Genomic DNA, 12,942 nt, shown 5'->3' with positions numbered 1-12,942 from the left:
GAATCAAGAACTGACTGAAACTAAGGACCCAATGGGTGAAAGGAACCAACTAGTGAAATCCCACATACCTGCTGATGAAATCCACGGAAAAATACTTATGCTTGGGGGCTGGAACTGCTGGAGCTTGTGGTGTTCTTGAACTAGGGTTCTTGAGCTTTATTCTCCTCTCTTGCTTCTAATTTTCTAAGTTTCAATTTAATGATTTGACTTGGATATGTTTTAATTATGTTTCTAAGCTTAAACTGTCTAAAATCTGATGATTTAGGGTCAAAACGACGTAACTTAAGGTTTAAATGGAGTGGGAAAGGTAAAAAAGACCCTTAAAAGGTTGCTGTCGAGCCTCAGGACGGCAAGGACTGACGGTCCGTCGTGCGCCCGACGCCTCGTCGTTGTGTCCGTCGTGAGGGCCTGTTCGACAGGGCTTTACTAAAATTAGCATAACATTTTACTTGGAGGTCTGATTTTAGAAAGGTTAGTGACTATGGAAAGATAATTCAATTATCTATTTGTGGGTAGGTCATGGGAGACCTAATTCATTTTGTACTAAGAGTTATGATCATTTTAAGGTGACCCAACTGCATTTCCCTTTAACTGGCTGCAAATTTTCCACCTACGGACTGTAGGTCCACCTACGAACCATGCTGATCATCTATAGCTCTTGTCAGAGAGAGGTTGAAGGGAATATTGATTGACGGTCACGGACTACGGACCGTCGTTTGACCTACGGACCGTGAGTCCGTCCTTCGTCCAAGACTTAATTAATTTTTCTAGGCTGAAATTTTTGGGAGTTTCTGATCCTATCGACGGTTGTGCAGGAAGGACCGTGGTTCAGGCTACGGTCCGTCGATGCCACCCTTGGTAGTACCTGTAGATTTTTCTGAAAAACTAATTTTTGGTCTGTTTTGACTACGACATGAATATCCTTTATCATCTGAGAAAGTCCAATATGTTGACCCATGTTTTGAGTAGGAAAATTTTAGCATGGGGATATTTTTCATAATGTTTCCTCGTTTTAGATTTCTGAGGAGAGTGGTGGTTTGATTATTTCCATCTACGCCCGATATTTATTTGTTGAGCACATTTGAGAGGGTAAGTTTAATGACGATAATTTATGTCTTATTATAGACAAGTTGTTGAGAGAAATCAGGAGATTGTGCTTCATTCTAATGGTGTATTGAGGATTAGAGGTAGGATTCATTTGACCATGGTGGGTCAGTTGGTTAGGTTGATTCTAGAAGAGGCTCACTATTCTCGATGTTCTATCCATGGAAATATGTATCATCACAATCTAAGTCAACATTATTGGTGGTGTGGCATGCAGAGTGATATTTAAGAGTTTGTGTCTAGGCATTTGACATGTCAAAAGGTCGATTGTGAGCACCAGTGGCGCACATGTGTTTCTCAGAGGATGTTCATTCCTATTTTGAAGTGGGAACGGATCACCATGGACTTTGTTATGGGATTACCTACTATTGTGGGTAGTTATGAAACTATTTTGGTAGACATTAAAAGGCTGACCAAATCTGCCTATTTCATTCCAGATTGGTTGTAGTACACGGCAGGTATATTATCTTAGCTTTGTATCACTCAAATTGTTTGTATTCATAGGGTACACATTTCTATTGTCTTTGAATGATGTGCTCTATTCACTTATCACTTATATAGGGATTTGGAACATGGTTTGGATACTCGGTTAGATATGAGTAAAGCTTTTCACCTTCATATAAACGAAAAAATATAAGAGAATTATTCAGGTGTTAGAGGACATGCTTCAGGTATGTGTAATTAATTTTGGTGCTTATTGGACCTAGCACTTGCCCATAGCAAATAACAATATTTATCACTCTACTATTTAGATGGATCCATTCGAGGCATTATGTGGTAGGTAGTGTAGACCTCAATTTTTTTTTATTTAATTTAAATGTGATGACTCTTTAAATACATACTTACTTATAGAGACCATGGGGTAAATACATACTTACTTCGTGATCAAGACTTCATATATGCAATGCTCGCATTCGCGAACTTGATCTCGCATATGTGAACCCTGATAGTATGTTTTCAACATCGTGTTTAATCCCTATTTTTGTATAACCAAACGTTGAAAACTTGGTATTTGCGATTTTAAAGGAGGTTTCAAAGATTCGTTGATTGGGTAACAATTTCTATCTCTGTAACTCATCTATCCATTACTTAAATATGATTTTTATGATCAACTCTAGGTTTTTAGAAAATTTTAGAGTTCTTCAAAAACCCATGATTTTTGATAAATTGGTGATTAAGGGTTGAATATAGATCCATTTTGAAAATGCGTTTTCACCAATTATCTCAAAATGCTTTGGGTAATGTATTTATGTAATAATCTCATATTAAACCTTATTCTCGGAATCGAGTTTTTGATCGATGATATTGTTTCAAAATTACTTGACATATGTGTTGTTAGTTTCAGAATCTTACTGTGATTACTTTATTGATTAGATTGTGTTGATACGCATAATATTCAGAAAGAGGGAAAGTTCAAGTCCCAGTGTGATTTGTTGATTGAATAAGGCAAGTGAACTTCTGAGCCTTTGTTAAGCTTGTAAAATCACGTGTTCTCACAAAAATCAACAGGTGCTACCAACGGTGGCATTGACTGACCGTAGCCTGAACAACGATCCGTCCTGCACTATCGTTGATGGTATTAGAAACTCCCAAAAATTTCAGCCTAGAAAAATTGGTTATGTCTTGGACAATGGACGGACTAATGGTCTGTAGGTCAAACGACGGTCCGTAGTCCATCACCGTCGATGAAGACTCCCTTCAACCACTCTCTGACAAGAGCTATGGATGACAAACATGGTTAGTAGGTGGACCTACAGTCCGTAGGTCTGACTGTAGGTGGAAAATTTGCAGCAAGTTAAGGGGAAATGAAGTTGGGTCAACTTAAAATGATCATAACTCTTAGCACAAAATGAATTAGGTCTATCATGACCCACCCACATATAGATAGTTGAATTATATTTCCATATCTACCGACCTTTCTAAAGTTAGACATCCGAGTAAAAAGTAATGCCCATTTTCGTAAAGGCCTGTCGAACAGGCCCTCACGACGGACCCAACGATGGGGCGTCGGGCGCACAACGGACCGTCAGTCCTAGCCGCCGTGAGGCCCGACAGCAACCTTCCCAGGGGTCTTTTTGACCTTTCCGACTCCTTTTAAACCCTAAGTTACGTCGTTTTGACCCTAAATTATCATATTTTAGTCAGTTTAAGCCTGAAAACATAATTAAAACATATCCAAGTCACATCATTAAATCAAAACATAGAAAATTAGAAGCAAGAGAGGAGAAAAAAGCTCAAGAACCCTAGTTCAAGAACGCCACAAGCTCCTACATTTCCAGCCCCGAAACATAAGTATTTTTCCGTTGATTTCATGACCAGGTATGTGGGATTTCACTAGTGGGTTCCTTTCACCCATTGGGTCCTTAGTTTCAGTCAGTTCTTGATTCTCTTATCATGATTAAACCTAGAGTTTCTATAACATTGATATAACTTGATGAATTTATTAAATATATGTTCCAAATCAGATTATCATGTTATTACTCAGATTATCGCTTGAATTTCAGAACCCTAGGTTTTTTATTTCTTTAGTTCTTGAATTACACATGGTAGGTCATATATTTCAGACACTTGAGATTTACATGCCTCATTTATAAATGAATAATTACAAGATTTATTGTTATGTTCTGAGTTTGCATTTTAAGTTTCGAGCTATCCTCTATTTTACAGAAATTCAGATATAATCAGTTAATTTACAGAATTCATTGGGAATAGCATAATATCGAGTTAGACTAGGGTTTAGCGTACCCAATAGTCCCAGAACTACTAGACGAGAAGGTTGTAAGTCCCCTCTATGGGAAATATGTTGAGTGATCACGCCAGCATGCCTTTATACCTTTGGTAGGGTATATTGGGTCCTCTCGATGGGGCGTATGCATCGAACTCCACATTTAGCTCATGTGGTTTTATTATCGGTTATTAGTAGCTCCCACAGTTCAGTAAGACTCTCTGCATTGACCATTTATCAGTATATTCAGTATTCAGTTTGAGCATGTTATATATTTGTCATTGCATCCAGTTAGCTCAGAATCAGCACATCACGTTCAGGTTATTATACTTGTTTTTGTGCTTGTTCAATTATGTTTTATTTCATCTTTACTCTATCCTACATGCTCAGTACCTTTCAAGTACTGACGCATATGTGCGCTACAACTTCTCGTGATGTAGGTCCAGGTTCTCAGTATCCAGTTAATGCAAAGATCGATTTCCCGATCTCCAGTTCAGCAGATTCACTAGTAAGTCCTCATTCTCCGAGGACAACAGTCATGAGTTTCATTTCAGTCTTTAGTCATTTAGTTTCTGTTTTTGCTAGATTTAGCTTGGGCTTGTTCCAGTATTTCTAGTCTAGTTTGGAGGCTGTTTTCTGACATAGTTAGATTCAACTTAGTATTGAGTTAATATTTCTTTTGTACTAAGCTCATTGTTTTCAAATATCTCAGTTATAGAATATTGGTATTCCCCATCTTTTCATTTTATGTATGATTTAGCTTCCGCAACAGTTTATTTATTTAGTATGCTCATGATCATGCTAGCAGGGTTAGCTTAGGATCACTTGTGGTCCTATGTTCCGTGTTCGCTTCTCGGGGGTAGCTCGGGGCGTGACACAAAACATGGGTCAACATATTGGCCTTTCTCAGATGATTAAGGATTTTCATGTTGTAGTCCTTCAATAACTCTGGCCAACTAAGCTGCCCCATGTTTAGATATATTTTACTGAAGATGTACTGAAGACATTAATGGTGAGTGAGGACCTGAAAATTCACCCCATACAAATAGTGACACCATAACTTAAGCAAAAAAACATGACCGCACACTCTAAATCATAAATAAGATAGCGCTTGTCGTGGGTCTTCAACTTTCTTGAAGCATAGGCAATCATCTTAATTTTTTGAATTAAAATACCACCCAAATAATCTCCTGACACATCACCAATAAACAATAGAGTCCACACCATCTTCAGGTAGAATCAACATAGGAGTCGAAATCAACAAAGTCTTGAGATTTTGAAAGAATTTCTCACACTAACCGAACTACTGAATGTTAATACTCTATCGTGTTAATCTGGGCAATGGGGATGAGATATGAGAGAAACTCTTAACAAACCGTCTGTAGTAGCTTGCCAGCCCCACAAAACTATTTTGCAACCATTTTTTGAAATAGATATTTTAAAAAGAAATTTCCTTTTTAGTGGACAAAACAAAGTATACCCTGTGTCATAATCTACAAACGCTAAAGAAAAATTTTACTAATTGTGAGTAGATTCTTAGTTATCTTAGGAACTACAAGGACTTCTTGTAATTTCAGGCATAATCTATTTGTATTTCCAACATGTGGTATGTCTAAATGTATTATATTCCGAACAATGACTTTATCTAGTCTATTGTAGTGTTTAAGTTTAGATAAAATACAAGATTTATATGCCATATGACTACTTGCTCTTGAGTATACATACAAAGTGTCATATGTGGCGTATATTTAAAGCAACCAATCTTGTACTAGTTCATTTGCATATTGACAAGAGTTATCCCACATGTGAAAACAATTAAGAGAAATATGATTATTCCATGAATTACTATATTCCTTTCCTTGTTTCCATTTGAGAAACTTTGATTATTCTGAGAACCTATTCCATATTTGTTGTTCTAAAAACCCATTCCTTCTCGAGCAGGCTTGAAGTTTCTTCCTCTGGATTTGAAGTTGTTGTTCCTCTTTTCTGATTAGTTTTCTTTTATCTTATCCCTTTAAGTAGAAAATATCATGTTATGATTCTATTGTGGCACCTCTTCTTCATCCTCCCTCATATCAAAACCTCTAAGAGAATTAACGAATTGATTAAGAGTGACATACAGTGCCTTACCTATCATGACAATATTAAGTACTTGAGTCCTCAACGTCTAGAAAAATTGATTACTTAACCATCGCTTGTGTATGAATACAAGACCATCAGATATGCCTTTGAATTCTTAAATGCAGTCATCAATATTTTATGTTCCTCGACTAACACTTTGTGGTTGATGTTAAGATGAGACTCCTTATTTTTTATTGCTTGAAGATGAGTTTCTTCATAGTAGTTGAGCAGCCCACAATAATGTACATTCTTTATTTTTTCCAATTGCATGAGATCCAACTCCTTAGCAACAGATCTTTCTCATCCCAGTGATCAATGTTGCCACTATCTTTTACATCCTTCTTAACATCCACTACTTTCTCAACAGTCTTTTTAGTGGAACAACTACTTTAGTTGGTTCATTCTTTATGATGAGATAGGTTAGTATCATCATTATTTGTGTCCACCATATGAGATAGTTTCTTGGCTTAAGTTTAATGGAACAAGATACAATGAGGTGGAAAGTGAGGAGGTTTACAATGTATTGGTAGAGGAGGTGATTACTATGTGGTTGTGTATAGACTGATATGTATGCTTTAATATTTCAATTACATACACTTATTTTTTAATTATAAAGTATTTTACATTATAAATTATACTCTTGATTCATTCTTTGCACTTTTTTTTTGCATTACATATGACAATTTTCAAACCTGGTTTAAATTATCTATAAACATGGATTAATAGATAGGAAACCATCTGAGACTTCTTCTTTTGGAAAATCAGTTTCTTAGCTATGTGTTGATCCTTTATTTTACGAAAATTGTTGGAATATACAATACAACTTGATGTTTGGACAAAGAATGCTTTAATTTTTTCTCTGAATATTTTTTAATTCGTGGTACCTATATCTACTTTTTGATATATATGACAAGACCATCATTCAAAATATTTTGTGTTGACAAATGAATAAAATATAATGTCAATTTATTTTATTAATTCTAGACCTCATTAATGATTCGAGTCTTATTATTTACATACATTTGCTATGCTTTTGAGTCTTTTCGTTTATTTTTATTATTGGAAAATAAAGAAATTAAAACTGGCATTTTTTAGTGTATCGGTGAGGAAGAAATAAAAAAGAAGTATAAAGTGATAAGATAAATGTTGAAAGAGATGTATGGTTTCACCTAAAGGATAAATTGGGACTTGTGGACTAAATATCATTTTTACATAATAAAAAAATAGTTTTCTTATGATTGCACGAAGGGAAGACCAATTTACTAATAAGATGTAATTTTAAATTTCTTAAATCTAATTATGTACAAAAATAGTAAGTTATTTATAATCTTTTTATATTTCATAGTATTGAATTCTTTCTAGTGTATCATTCTCAGCTAAACAATAAATTAATCATTTTAAAAACATTTTCCATTGATATTCACCCATAATTGTTTTAATTCTCTCCCTTTTAAAACATAGTTTTACATCATATTCAAGATTTCTTTAATATTAAATAAATGCTCCATATTACTTGTGACCTACAAACTGTTCCAAATTTACTAAAATTATGTGTTGGATCCTTTTTTCATTTGTCCATTAACGTAATATTGACTTAATGAGTCACCAAATCTTTTAATGAACCACAATGCAATCAATAAATGTTGTTAAATTGGAAAATTTCCTTGTATATAAGATTTACTAATTAGAGTAATTTTAAATACCTAGTACTTCTTTTAGTAGTTTATTGACCACTATATATATATATATATATATATATATATATATATGTATGTATGTATGTCGAATTAGACAACATGCATAACTATACCAAAAAGGAGCAAATAGAGTGCTGAAGATTTTCGATAAAATGTTGGCATAATGGTAGTTGATGGTGAAGGGTACTAATATTTTAAGTAAGATACAACTGAAAAATATATCACGCACTGCTAGGTTTTTTCATGGTGATAACAACCTTAAGGTAATAATGCTTCTAAATCTTTTATCTATCGAAATAGATAAACTTGATAACATGATGTATCTTCACTTATGTAAATATTTCATGAAAATCATTATCAACCATAAGAATTGTGGTGTACTGATGGTTAGAAACAAATTCAGTCCATAAATATTATGGGATTTGTAATGTGCGTGTAATGTACTATTAAAATCAGAATATTGGGCATTTAGAATTTCCTATAATCATCTTGTGTTATCAATTTGAGATAATTTTGAAATTAAATTTGGTTAATGGACCAACTTTATGTGTATTAAAATTCAGGAAAAATTAGAAATCAAGTCATAATACATAACATAATTAGTTAAAACAACAATATTTTAAAATACTTAATCAAAATGTCAGAATGGAAATATTTGAGAAAATATTTTGTATTCAGATTTTATTATTTAAATTTTCTTTTATTTATCAATACATTCCTACATTAGACCAAATTCTAATACCAATAAACTTCAAAAAATAATAATTATTAAACCACTATCCATTATACTTCTTTTCTCCACATTTCAAGTTCTCTTCCCCCACCTTTTACGTTTTCATATAACTTCTTTTTCATTAAGGTTCTTCCAAATTGTTCAACAAATCTCTAGTTTAATTAACGAAAATTGTTTATTGACAAAGGTACTTTCGTTTATTTACTGAGATTTATTTTAATTCTCTGCGTAAAATCGTCGATTTTATTGTAGAATATTGTTGTGAAGAGGAAAAATTTGAATTTCAACATGGTCCTACCCACCCGACTAATAAATACAACCTTTCAAAAAAAAAAGAAGAAGAATTATGGGTGCTGAAGAAGTTGATGAAATTTTTAAAGATCAAAGTGATGATAAATAACATTATGGCATGTTGCATTTTATATTTAAATTATCAAATTGTATTCTTTATTATTTTTATAGTCGATTGCATTTTGTATTCATTACAAAGTTCATGTAGCATCTTGCTAAAATTTGAATTTTTGTATGTGTAATATGTATTCATTTTGTAGGTGGTATTCATTTCAAACTTTTATATGTTTAATTTTGTATTATATTATATGACAGTAGATAAATAGTTTTATAGAATTTTGTATGCTATTCAAAATAGGCTTCATACAATTTTATATTTTTTAATTTTGTATTCATTCTAATTATATGCCAAAAAAATTGTAATTTTTTGTTCTCGCTCTGTGTTTCAATATCATTTTGTATTACAAACTCACTTTATATTTCATTGTTACTTTCTATGCCAACAAGTTTTCAATTTTTTGTGCTCACATTGTTTTTCAATATCATTTTATATTTCATTCTCACTTTTGTATCAACAAGTTTTGTATTTTTTTGTGTTCACTTTGTATTTCAATATCCTTTTGTATTTCATTTTTACTATCTATGCTAACAAGTTTTGATATCTCTTTATTTATTTTATATCAATTATAAATGAGTGCCAAAAAAATCTAGCTTTTTGTTTCTCACTTTGTATTTCAATCTCACTTTGTTTGGCGATAATTTTTTTATTAGTTTTTTGTTTTTTTTTCATCCTACAATCTTCTTCACTGCCAGTGAAATCTTAAATCAATTTACTTCAATAGGATATCGATTGAGTACTTTCTAATGAAGTGTTAAAAATTAATATTGCAAATTCGAGGAATAAGGGAGAAAAAAGTCATGTCGATTATGGAACCAAACACGTATAATAGAATATAAATTTTGAAAATTTTAATCCTAAAAATAAAAAATGAAAAGACTTAACAGTAGTAGAAAAAAAATTAGGCCTACTTAGAGTTATACTAAAGTTATAATTAGTAACTATGGTAACGTAACTTTGTTGGTTTAAATTCAAAAATTACCTTAAATGAAATATTACTTTCCTTGATTTTCTCAATTCTTTTATTAATTAATTGTATTTTATCAAATTAAAATCTTTTTTATCTTGTTTTAATGTTTTTTGATCCATGATTTTCTCTTATTAATTATTTGGTTTTTTTTTCAAAATTAGACAATAAATACAAATCTAATTCCTTATCAAAAAAAATAATGACATTTTAAATAAATAATTAAACTGTTGCTCCACTAAAAGCTAAAATTTTTCTATTTTGAAAAATTTCCTTAAAATTAATGATCAAACAAAACAACAAAAGAAAGTAACAAAAATGGGCCTAAATATTCCAGTCCATAATTAAAGCAGGATAAAATAGTGATCAGGCCCTAAAAATACATAGCCCAAAAGAATGCAAGTATATATTTGAACAAAACATACTGCAGTTTCTCTATCTTTCTCAGTATTGATCTGCAGAACCCTTTCGATGTTGCTTTCCTTTTCACATTTTTAGTTTCGATTAAACCTCCCAAGGTGTTTTTTCTCAAGATCTGTTATCTTTGATACCATCTTCAGTTATTCCATGTACAAATGTCTCATCTACATTATCTCATTGTAAGTATCGATCCCCTAAATAGATTTTAAAGTTTGTATAATAGATCATCTGGATTTATCTTTTTACGACGATGATGACTATCTAGAAACACAAATGAAGCCTGTCAAGATAGGGTTATGAAATTTGAAATTTCTTTAGAGTTTTTTCTTGTTGATGTATTTTTTTTTTTAAGTATGTAATGACACCAGATATCATGATGTCTTTTAATTTTTTTGTTTCTCTGCTCTCTACTACTCCCTGTGTCTGTGTTGTATGACATTCTGCTTTGATTTACTTGTACTTTCTAAATGTTTTTTTATTGCATGTGCTAGATTTTTTTTAGATATTCTATGTTTATATTCTGATTAATGGTGTGTATTCTTCGTCCATGTTCAAAATTATTCTCTCTATAGCTAGGTACTCCTTAAAATTATATATTGATATATGATTTTATTTTCTAGAGCTGAGTTGGCAAAATAATTTGCTAAATAATTACTTTTTCTTATTATATATGATTAATTTATATGTGTTGTGTCTCTGGTTGAAACATTGTTGGTTGAATGACTAAAGATAAAATTTGTGTTAATATAAAATTTTCATTTTCAAAGTACATCTAATATGTGAATGTATACAAATGATTTTTTAAAATTCACCGTTAAATTGAACTCCTCGATTAATGAAAAAGTCTTTAGTTTGATTTATTTTTGAAAATATGAACAATTTATAATTCTTAGTACATACATGTGTATGTAATAATTTCTCAATATAAAGAACAGAATTTTCATGCTTCAATTCATATTAGGTTACGTAGTTCACTACTAGATAGTACACTTTTATATAAAAATTACAATAGCAAAAGAATTGCGTATGAATTATGACTTATAAATATAACTTTCATACTAAGAAAAGTTTGTATTTGATGTTACATTATATTCAAATTTTGGCGCCCTCATTATAATGCAACACTGATATTATTGAATGAATTCAGGAGTCAAGCTAAGTTATTTAATGTGTTCAATCTCACGACAATAAGTATCTATATTTTGTGAGATTATTGATAGTGGATCCTTATATAAGGTAAGTATTCATAACTCTGCCTAAAAATTATATAAATTGAGATGTTTTTTTTTAATATAGAGGATAATTCATTTTAATATCCTTGATCGATAGTTGTACTTGTAAGGAAAATATGTGAGTTATTTGTAATTATGTTTTTCTAAAAATTAGGCAAATCACATAGACTAAGATAGGAATTACATTCTATCCCTACTCTTTCACTAATTACCAGAAATCCCTTTTTTATATTATTTTGGATACATAATATTACAGACCGACACTTTAATTAAAATGGACGGATACTTAAATTTTTAAATTGTTGCTACAACTTTACTGCTTAAAAAAAGGATTAAAAAAGAAAATTATAATTAACCCCACGAATCACGTAGACGTTTAACAATTCTACCAATCAATCTTCATAAACCTCTAACTGAATTAAGCATTTTTGAATTTCAAATTGTAAAACCTTCTTATTTTTCTTTGAAAACACAGAAAAAGTTTTAATACTTAATTCTTTTAATTTTTTATCTGATAATATAGTATCAAGTGTTGTAATGTACCGGATATGATTTGTAATGTGTATAGGATAAGAGACATAATGTTAAAAGATAATATATTACAAATTTAGAGGATTGGAACAATTGTATATATATCATCAATTTTAATTTTGTTAGACACATCAATTTGTGATGTTGAAAGTAAAATAAATAATAATTCTGTATCATATACTCAATATACATTTTTGGCAAATTTGTATCAACTTATACACATCAATGTGCTATTGAAAGCATGAAACATAATAATTATGTATCATATACATAATATATTATTTGACAAATTTGTGTCATATTATAATATAGTATCAACTATAGTCATTTGTACCAAATTTATAAGAGACATAATGTTAAAAGGTACTAAATATATTGAAACTTAACTGATTTGTATCAAATATAAAAATATAGTATTGGTGGTGTGATGCATACAAATTTTGTTATATAAAAAGTAATTCTGTATCAAATACATAATATAGTTTTGAAAAATCTTGTATCTGCTAATAATATAGTAACAATTATATATTAATTGTGTAACGACCTGTTTAGTCGTTTTGAGCAGCAGATTTTAATTCTGGAAAATTGGCTGAGGAAACGGACCCCACGACGGAACGTCACAGGCACGAGGGACCGTCGCAGGGTCTCGTTTCAGCATACTTAGAATTCTGAAATTGGGTACTGAAAATCGACTCTCTGTAATCTGTGACGGACCTGCAGGACGTGCCATCACATCCACGACGAGCCGTCGTAAGCTCCCGTTGCAAAACACTTCAACTCTTGAGAAATTGGTACGGGAAACGAGTCTCTGACCGTCAGGACGGAGGTGCAGGACGGACCGTCACAGGTGTGACGGGCCGTCACAGTCCACCTGGATTTTGGGAGGTTGCGACGACCATCGTGACGGACCGTCGCAGGCACGACGGCCCGTCACAGGTTGCGCAAGTCCCAGGCAGAATCGGATTTCTTCACACGTTTTAAGGGACGCATTGGACTATTCTTT

This window comes from Solanum pennellii, chromosome 12 (genome assembly GCF_001406875.1).
Source record: "Solanum pennellii chromosome 12, SPENNV200".
Taxonomy (NCBI): domain Eukaryota; kingdom Viridiplantae; phylum Streptophyta; class Magnoliopsida; order Solanales; family Solanaceae; genus Solanum; species Solanum pennellii.
This window is presented reverse-complemented; position numbering follows the sequence as displayed.